The 9,055-nt window shown below is 34.6% G+C and overlaps 1 protein-coding gene across 4 annotated transcripts in view; it reads left to right on the forward strand.

The window, feature by feature from the left end:
• Nucleotides 1–5,724: 5,724 nt before the first annotated feature.
• dlgap1b (discs, large (Drosophila) homolog-associated protein 1b) overlaps nucleotides 5,725–9,055 on the forward strand; it is a 104,595-nt gene continuing 101,264 nt past the window's right edge. For 3 of the 4 annotated variants that reach the window (XM_036217337.1, XM_024280396.2, XM_024280400.2), the window contains exon 1: nucleotides 5,733–6,019. The gene's annotated coding sequence lies outside the window, so the exon portion shown is untranslated. Of the gene's footprint in view, nucleotides 6,020–9,055 lie in introns of all 4 variants that reach the window. The other variant, XM_024280399.2, reaches the window with a different exon arrangement.

The following is a 9,055-nucleotide window of genomic DNA, read 5'->3' on the forward strand; positions in this document are numbered from 1 at the left end:
AGCAGGGAGCTTATGGCTTGCCGTAGCTGCTTCTTCGTCACAACTACAAGCTTTTTTAACAGATTTTTTTATCTGCTCCTTATTCACAATGACTTGAATACAAATAGACTCTGAAATGCAATTTCTAAGTAAAATAAATAAATACTTAAAATAAACAAAAATCAATAAATAAAATTAATAAATAAAAACAAAAAATAAATACATAGAAAATAAATAAATAAAAATGAACACATTAAATAAAAATAAAAAATGATTATTAAAATAATTTAAAAAAATAAATAAAATAAAGTGAAAATTATAAATTGAATATCGAATAATATATAAGATAAAAATAAATGTAATTTTATGGTTATATGCTTAATACCTGCCCTGCCACAAGAACATGATAATAATAATTTTAAGAAATAGCATTTATCTAAATCAGTCATTAACAATTTTTTTTCAGCATTTTCTGATTTATTATCTGGTAAAGCATGTTTTTGTATTTTAATGGAACTTGTAAAAGAATATCACAGACTTAGACATTTTTAAAGAATTAAAAGAGAAAATGTAAGTGAACTAATAAAAATAACTAAACTCCTGTAGCTTAGGAAAGCAAGCTTTCAATTTTACTTCAAAGGAAATAAAACATCAAATGTTACATCAGTTTAAATATAATAGAAGAAAACTGTGAATTTGTGAGCTCATCTTGTCTGAATAAATGACACTCCAATAACAAACACAGCTCATTGCCCAGGCCTCCCAGGGAGGATGAGGTTAATCCATACACCGTCTTCTGTCTCTCTCATCCTCTGCAATGACAAATGACCACTCTAACACTGTCTCACATATGATCTTCAATATTTAATGCTTCCCCATGAATTTCCTTTTGTAAAGTTTAGACAAGTGTGAAAAGCCCAAGTCCCGTTGAGGGACATTTGGAGGCTAAGCATGGATGAAGAATGGCAGCTAAATGAATGGGGTGGAATGGAAATGGTGTTAAAGCTGCTCTTTCTGTACAGCAAAATGGAGAATCACTGTAGCTCAAATCCAGAGGGTAGCAGAGTTGTGTCCATTTTTCTAGTCTGCATGGTCCGCATGGCTACACTCCACCACATGGACATAAAGATGAAATGGTTCTTATCATTCAGGGACTAGAAAGTTGTACGCTGAATACTCAAACCCATCCTACTCGGCTTGTACATTCATACATATATATATATACTTAACAATACTGGTTTATAGGCTCTTGGTGCAGAAAGTAGAAATACCCACATCATGTACCCACAAATAAATCCCTCTTATTCTCTGATGTGATAAGAGCATTTTTGATTCTTGTGGGAGTTTTTTTCTGCCTGTAACTTCATGGAAAGACTCATTGTGCATTCCACCCCTGCATCTGAATAATTCAACTTCAATGCCTTTTTTATTCTTAGTACTTTTACGAGTATTTTGATGCCTGGGAAGATGCATTAGCACGTTTTAAACAACATAAACCACAATGTTAATTGACTTCCAGGTCCGTACTGATACATTTGTGTGCTTATAAAATGGTATATGTGTGCACTTGTGTAATCGCTCATCTGAGATTAGAGATGTGCATTTTAAAAAAAGGCTAAACAAGAACAAGGTTCAAATTAGGTGCTGGTGTTTACCCATGACTTTCCAGGGTGGAATTAATTTGCGTCAAGACAAAGACTTCTCCATTAAATTAGGCTGGGAAGCAATAGCGTCTTCAAGGAAGCATCAAAGGTTTGCATACGTCCCTCCGGGCCTTTTCATGAGCATCGATTGAAAACACCGGGTGGGAATGCGCTTAGAGCCTCCCGTCTCCTGAAACTTTTATCATCGAGCCCCGACACAGTCCAGGGATCTGTTAATCTCCTAAATTTGAAAGTGCTCTTCAAGGAGGAAGAGATTGATAGCTACAACTCCAAAGAGGACATGTCTGTTGTTTAGTCTGCTTTTTTTTCTTTTTTATTCCCCAAAAGTCAGATGTTATGCAACTCAAACTGCTTTTGTCCTCTGACATCCCACTTGCAATATGCATCCCATCATGCAAGCAATATTTTTAGTTTTATTTCCAGACATGTGCATGAAGAATTGAATAGTTAGGATATTTATTTGCTGCAGATTCTTTAATGAAACACATTTGTTAATAATTGACACAGATTCTCATCTGCCAGAATTGTTCATTTGACTAATCAAATAAATTAAAATTCAAATATTCTGTTGGCATATTTGAAGCCACATTTCAAAATCTGTTTGTAGTCTGAATTATTGAGCTAATTAACAGGATAGGCCGTCTGATGCCTCATGGAGAGGAATTTTTACGGAAGTTTCAGAGCATCTTGAGAGATCTTCAGTTTATTATTTGGATGTAACCGTCCTTACAAAGTAACAAAACAGTTACCGTGCCCTTTCTGTCATTTTTCATATGTTTGCATACCTCCTTTGCTATGAATTATTGATAAATAGCTGGCTGTTGCATGCTGAGCTGGAGGCGGAGGTAAACCCTGGACTGGACTTTTTCATGGAATGGATCTAAGCATTCACACTCGATGATAAGAAGATGTATTATGTTAGAGTTCAAAATAATTGTAATTTGGGAATTTTTGAGGGTATAAAATTGAATTAAATTGCTATTTTGTGTGGGTTTTTTTAGTTTCCATAGTGGGTTCTGTCAAGATGCAAATGTTGCCTCTTTATAGGGGTTATTGCTACACCTTTTAAATAACCCAGATTCTAAAACTGCAGTTGCAGTTTGCTTAAAAAAAAAAAATAATAATAATTTAATCTAATTTCAAGAGGAATTAGTCTCTACATTAGGGTCAAGAGAGATTAAATCATTGCCCTGATTATTGGTGTCAAAAGGAGAAAAATAGCATCAAACTTGGGTAGTAGAATTAGCCCAGTGTGATATCAGCGATGAGCTGTGCAAATCCATTTCAGCTCAGTTAATTCATCATGCTGGACTAGCGTGCAGATAATCAATCTCTTTTGCATATTGCAAGCAGAGGCGCTGGTCGGGCCGTATTTCTATCCCTCTGAGCTGCATGTTGTGATACAAAGCAGAAAATGAATCCCACCGACACTTTTAGCACCAATAAATAGTTGATTCTTTTGTGGATTGAAAAACCCTGGAAGCATTTTTTAGAGTGAAGGTCGCAGATGTTCAGGGTTGAATGTTGCCCTTTTCTTTGCTGTGGTCAGGGTTAAAGTATTCAGTCTAAATCTATACGTCAGTGGTTCTTTTTTCGAGGTGTATAGCATTCTGTAATATAACAGTGATCGACAAATGTTTATATCTAGTCTGTCTGTGTGACACAAATACGTTTGTCCCCATGCATTGATTTTCTTTTCAAGTCAGTGCTGAAAAATATAGGTCTCTTATTTAACATAGTGTCCTCATTAATAAAGGAGTCACAAGTCAATGTTATTTAAGATGTGAAACTAATAGGACTGTAAATGTTAAAGCAATTAATCAAAAAGAATTAATGCATTAATATCCTCAACACAAATTAATTACACCTCGTGAAGAAATAAAGTCTTCCGCTTTACCTCGGCGGTGCAGGGTTCCACGTTACACGTCGGGTAGAAAACCAATAAATATTTAATCACTTTTTAGTTCTTTATTCTTGCTATTTTTGATCTGATTAGATCACTTTTTGACAAAAAGTGGACTATTTGATCCACAACAACACATCGCTGAGCCTCGACTGCAGCAGCAAATGAAAGAAAAGTTAAAGCAGTTAAAGAAAATATTTTTTGTTTGTTTGTTTGTTAAAGCAGCCTACACAGTGATATAGAAAATTTGGGCTATGTGTCCGGAACTTTTTTTGTTTTTTTTCTGTCTGCTGATTTGTTTCAACATCTTTGTTTCTTTGAATAATACTGCAAAAATAAAATGATTTTAAGTTGTGCCTATTTATCTTACAGTTGATGGATTTTCATCTTGTGGGTTAACACTTGATGAATTAAAAAAATTCAGACAATAAAAATGAATGGAACATTTTCTGACTAGTGGTAGGCAAAAAAAAATGCGATTATTTTTTCCCAAGTTTGCGACTAATTAGTTACATTTTTTCGATCGATTCCCTGCTTTAGTAATGAAATAATACATTTAAACAGTAAAAAGATGCAATAACTGGGAAGTTGATCAATTCAAATAAAGTCTGACAGATTTAAGATTAATCTGGAAAAAGAAATCAGAATAATCACCACATCCAATGATAGCTGATAATATTAAACTCAATATACTCTTTTATCTCAGACTTTTTATAAACCTTTATTGTCCAAAAAAGAGCCTAAATTACCCTCTGACACTACCTCCATAACCAGAAGAGAAATGTGGTATACAATATGACTATGGTGGTTTTTTAAGCAATAGAAAAAATCAAATTGGAAATAAAAAGTACAGTTTTTTTATGTTTTAAATAGTTTTATGGAATTTGTTGTTGATAGTAATGCGGTGTGTATGAATGACTTCACCCCCAGGGCTCCTTTAAAAACTATAAAAATAAATAAAACCTGTTGCTACTTGAAATGTATATCTAAAAAAAGTTTCTTTAAGTATATGACATATATTTGTTGACATTTTTGGATATTAGACAAAATGTTGATTATTGCGAAAAGTTCTGTTTCCAGTTTATTTATTCTTTAATTGGAATTTGTGCAAATTATTAACCTCTATTGTTAAAAAAAAAACAATTTCAGCTCCAAAATGACCTCAATTTAGCTTCAACATGAAATCAAAATAAAAAAATCAAGTATTTTTTTTCTTCGTAGCTGCAAATAAATGCAGGTGTCAAAGGGTTAAAACATTCAAAATTCTAAGTCTGAGAAGAGAAGGGAATGTAAAGTATCAGGTTAAAAATTAGCTTTAAAATCTGGAACTTCGACTGTAAATTGTCTAACATTTTGTCTATAGTTTAAGAAAATATTATAAAAAGTTTATTGAAAACTTCCAATTATATCTGGAGTTGCTTTCAATTTTATACCCAAGTCACAAATTAAAACTGATAATCTGAGTTTTCTATTGATATTAAGGAACATAATACAGAAATCTAATAAAAAAAATAATAGATCTGTCTTAATGATGGCACAAAGTTTCCAGTATAATATATTAAATGATACATTTAACAATTAGTCTGTTATTTATTTGTAATAGTTATTATTTATAATTGAATTTTAGAGGAATCCTGAAGAAACTCCATTATTGTTCTGCTCATAAAATTACTAATAATAACTATTAAAAACTCATAAAAACTTATTGTTAATATATTAAAAAAAAACAATTCTCTTGCTTTGAGGAAACCTGCTTTAAAATAGGTTTTCATCAGCAATACTTTTTTACTGAGGACTCTTTTTTTACGTTTTAATCAGAAGTGAAGTGCTGCTAAAAGTATTCAATTAAAGGAAAATGTTTTTCTAATAGTGCACAGAAGCTCTGAAGGACCCTCGAGGAACAAGCCCTCAACAAAAATAATCAAAATATGAGTGAGTCTTTTACTTAATGTAGGTTGGTAAATTATTTTATTAGTGTGATTTTTTTTTAGCTTGAGTTCAAATAAAAGACTGATATTTTTTTGTTTAAAATGCATAATAATGTCTTTTTTATAGTTTCATTAAGAAACCACCATGAAAATAATATATAGTAACAATATTTTAGCTTTTTTGTTCATTTTGACTCTTAATTGATTAATTAATTTCGTTTACAGAGATGACTAAAACTGTGGTTTGAGGTTTGGTTTTTGGAAGAATCCACGCAGACAGGAGCATCCATGCCGTGTTTTCTCTCCCTCCGTTCATGTGAAGCGCTGTTTCATACATTCAGTGATGCTCCTGCAGCCCACAGACACAGCCATACAGGAAGATACTACAGTCCGTGGGACCTCACATCCCAGTGACGTCCTGTAATCAACCTGAACTCGTCATCATTTCAAAAAGGGGTGAAGCTTTTTTGCTTTTTTCCAGAGGATCTTTACCGGATTTACTGAGGAGGCGACAGCCGGACGCGCAGCGCGCAGTGTGGACAAAGGTAGGGGGCAAATGCGCAAATTGTTCTCTCCTTTTACGCGTTGAAAATGTGTCATCTTTTTAAAGCAACTGTAAATATGAAATGTCTACAAAGCGTTTTCAGAGAGAATGAGTTTAATGGTGCGTCATTAGAAATGACTTGCAGGTGCAACTTTTTTTTATATTCTCATTATTTCAATGTTTTCTGATTTGGTTTATGTTATTTATGTTGTCAAAGTTTGTCCATTGTATTTTCCTAAATGATGCGTCCGCCCCACTTGCCATTTAAGTGATAATGAGACTGGAGTGTGATATCCAATCACCCCTTTCTTGTGGTTTGACGGAGGAACCGCGTCTGCAGTTGCGTCTTTGGCATTTTAATACGAAAGCAAGCTGCAGAACGTGACTTTTTCCCTTTTTACGCAGCACCAGGGGATCTGTTCTTAATCTCTTCATCTCAATCAAGCAGAATAAAAGGTTTCTACCACTTGTAGGATACACATCACTCCTCACATCCAGGGCTCCGAGATGTTATTGAACATATGATCTTTTTGGCTTGTTGTGCCAAAAGGTCTTCACTAACAGCGCCTGTGATTCCAGTCATTAAAACACTGCCTCAAGTATAGCCTGTGCAGAAACATCACATTTGTAAATTACTCTCCAGACCAACTCCAGCTGTGATATGAATGGATCACTTGTCTAATAGAAATGCACAACCAGTTCATCTGCGAGAATAAAGACGTGCTAATGGCTCCTGGTGCAGATGGAAATTATATGCTATTAGAATAGACAATTTGTGTGTCTGGATGGCTACCGAGCCAAATGGAGGAAAAGAAATGCAAACATTGTTCTGACTCCTGCAGAGGTGGTGAGGAACATCACTACGGTGTTATTAGTCACACAAAATAATTGAAGAAGAAGTTGGATAACACAGGGAATGTTAATAAAGGATGTGGCTCCTTTTTTTTTTTTTTTTAGATTTGAGGTAAAGTGCAAACCGGAAGCATTCAACATTTAATAATTTATCATGTCCCCCTTGTGGCATCTTCAGTACTCCATTTCTTCTAACTTGAAAAGACTCAGGTGGACCTTTTTTATCATTTTTATTTTTCATTTTTAGAGCTCTGTCCTCTCAAAGAAACACAGCTAACAACCCAGCCGCATGTTGATTTTTCTCCTGCACATAAATTGCTCCTTCCTTCTTCCATTAGAGACTTCTGCATCTTTCAAAATATGACTAAATGCTGAGCTCTCACAGAAAGCCGAAGATGGAGTGTGGTCTTTTCCTGTCGAGTAATGAATGTCTGTGCTGAACTCTACCCCTCTGTGTCAGTCATTCTTCTATTTTTGGCCTCCCCCCTATATCATTTCCATTGCTAAATTATTAAGAACCCACTAATAAGAAAATATTTTGGTGCCACCGGCTTTATTTTCTGTCACTTAACCTAAAAATATTTCAAATATTGATTAAAAAATGTGGTATTTCATGGATTAAATCTGCCAAATGTTTGTGAATTGATGATAAAATTGTCAATAAAAGGAAAACCGATCCACCTAATATTAATCATGTCTTCAAAAGAGATGTTGGGTGCTTCATAATTGATCTTCTTTTATATTTCACACTTTTTCTTCTCTAAACTTGTGATTTAATGGCGCAGATAACCACCGCAACCGGTGAAAGCCCTTCCTATTTCTGGATAATTATTGAAGATTACAAACGCGGAAATTATCAAGAGGCCATCCTATTATAGCAGGTTGTGACAAATACAGGCACAAATAAGGCTTTCTGACACCTTTTAGAATAAAAAGAAGATGACTCCTGAAGAAAAGGTTTTCCAGTGATGACACGGCTGTTACTCATAATTTTGTCTCCTTGTAAGGTTTTATTATGGAGCAGCAAAAGTCTCAATAGTGTTGTAATGATGGTGGTGGATGACAACAACGATGAGTCAGCTATTGCCGTGTTCTCTGATGGGCTGTAAATCCGGACGGCGTTCTTTTCTTTGCTGATTTTTAATTACGCGGCACAGTTCAACAGAGCTGAGACCTGTCAGGTCCAATCACGTCTCGTTGCTTTTCTGCAGTTCACTTAGAAAAACAGGACGTCTCCTTTTTTAAGTATACTTTCTTGCAAGCAGGAGATTCATGATTTTTTTTTTTTTTGGGCTTGAGGGTACTCTTTAAGCACTCCTGTGCCCGTCCTGTAATCTCAGCCTGTGCAACACGAGGCGCACTGTTCTGGTAAGGCTTGGCCGACTGGGAGCTGTAAGCACAGCAATTTAATTTCTTCGTCTTTTCTCTTTTTTTTATGTAATGCAAGAAACCATGCTGCTGCTGCTTTGGGAAAGCTGGTGGGGAGATCTAAACCGTGCAATTTCAACTGAATTTCCCTGTACTCAGTGATGACTCCTCTCAAGCTGTTTAAAAGTCCCATTCTGATCATCTTTTGATCTACTGAAAATCTTTCCAGTGGTCTTTTAATTTTGATATTTATTATATATCTTTGCTTTTTTTTTTAGGAAATAGTTCCCACAGAGTGGCAAGATTTTATTAGAAATTTGCCTCTGGGTTTTCAGTGGTAAAGTTGGCATGGAGCAATCCCGCCCCCTTTCCTATCACCCATCAGTTTATGCCACTATCAAGGGTGGGCAAACTATGGCCCAATATTTGGCAACTTATATTGATAATCCTAATTATTGTTTTATTTTCCCTCTATTTCTGTTCGCCATAGATGGTGCAAATCAGAAACATTGACCATTGTCTAGGTTCAGAAAATTTTTCTGCATTCATGTCTTTTTTATTTTATTTTTTAAAGATTTGTTGTTATTCTCAAGTTCATATAATTTCAGAGCCTGACAGGCATTTTTCCAATAATTCCAACATTACATGAACACAGCTTCTCTTTTTGTATTTTTCTCTGAGGGACATCATCCTGTTGGTACATTTGGTACCAAAATGAGAATAAAACTTTTGAGATAAAAATCCCAAAATGTTCTGTTTTAAAATATATTAGTTTTTAATCAAAATTAGCACGCCATTGTCCAAATTCCATGTTATT

The sequence above is a fragment of the Oryzias melastigma genome, linkage group LG20, assembly GCF_002922805.2.
Source record: "Oryzias melastigma strain HK-1 linkage group LG20, ASM292280v2, whole genome shotgun sequence".
NCBI classification, from domain to species: Eukaryota; Metazoa; Chordata; class Actinopteri; order Beloniformes; family Adrianichthyidae; genus Oryzias; species Oryzias melastigma.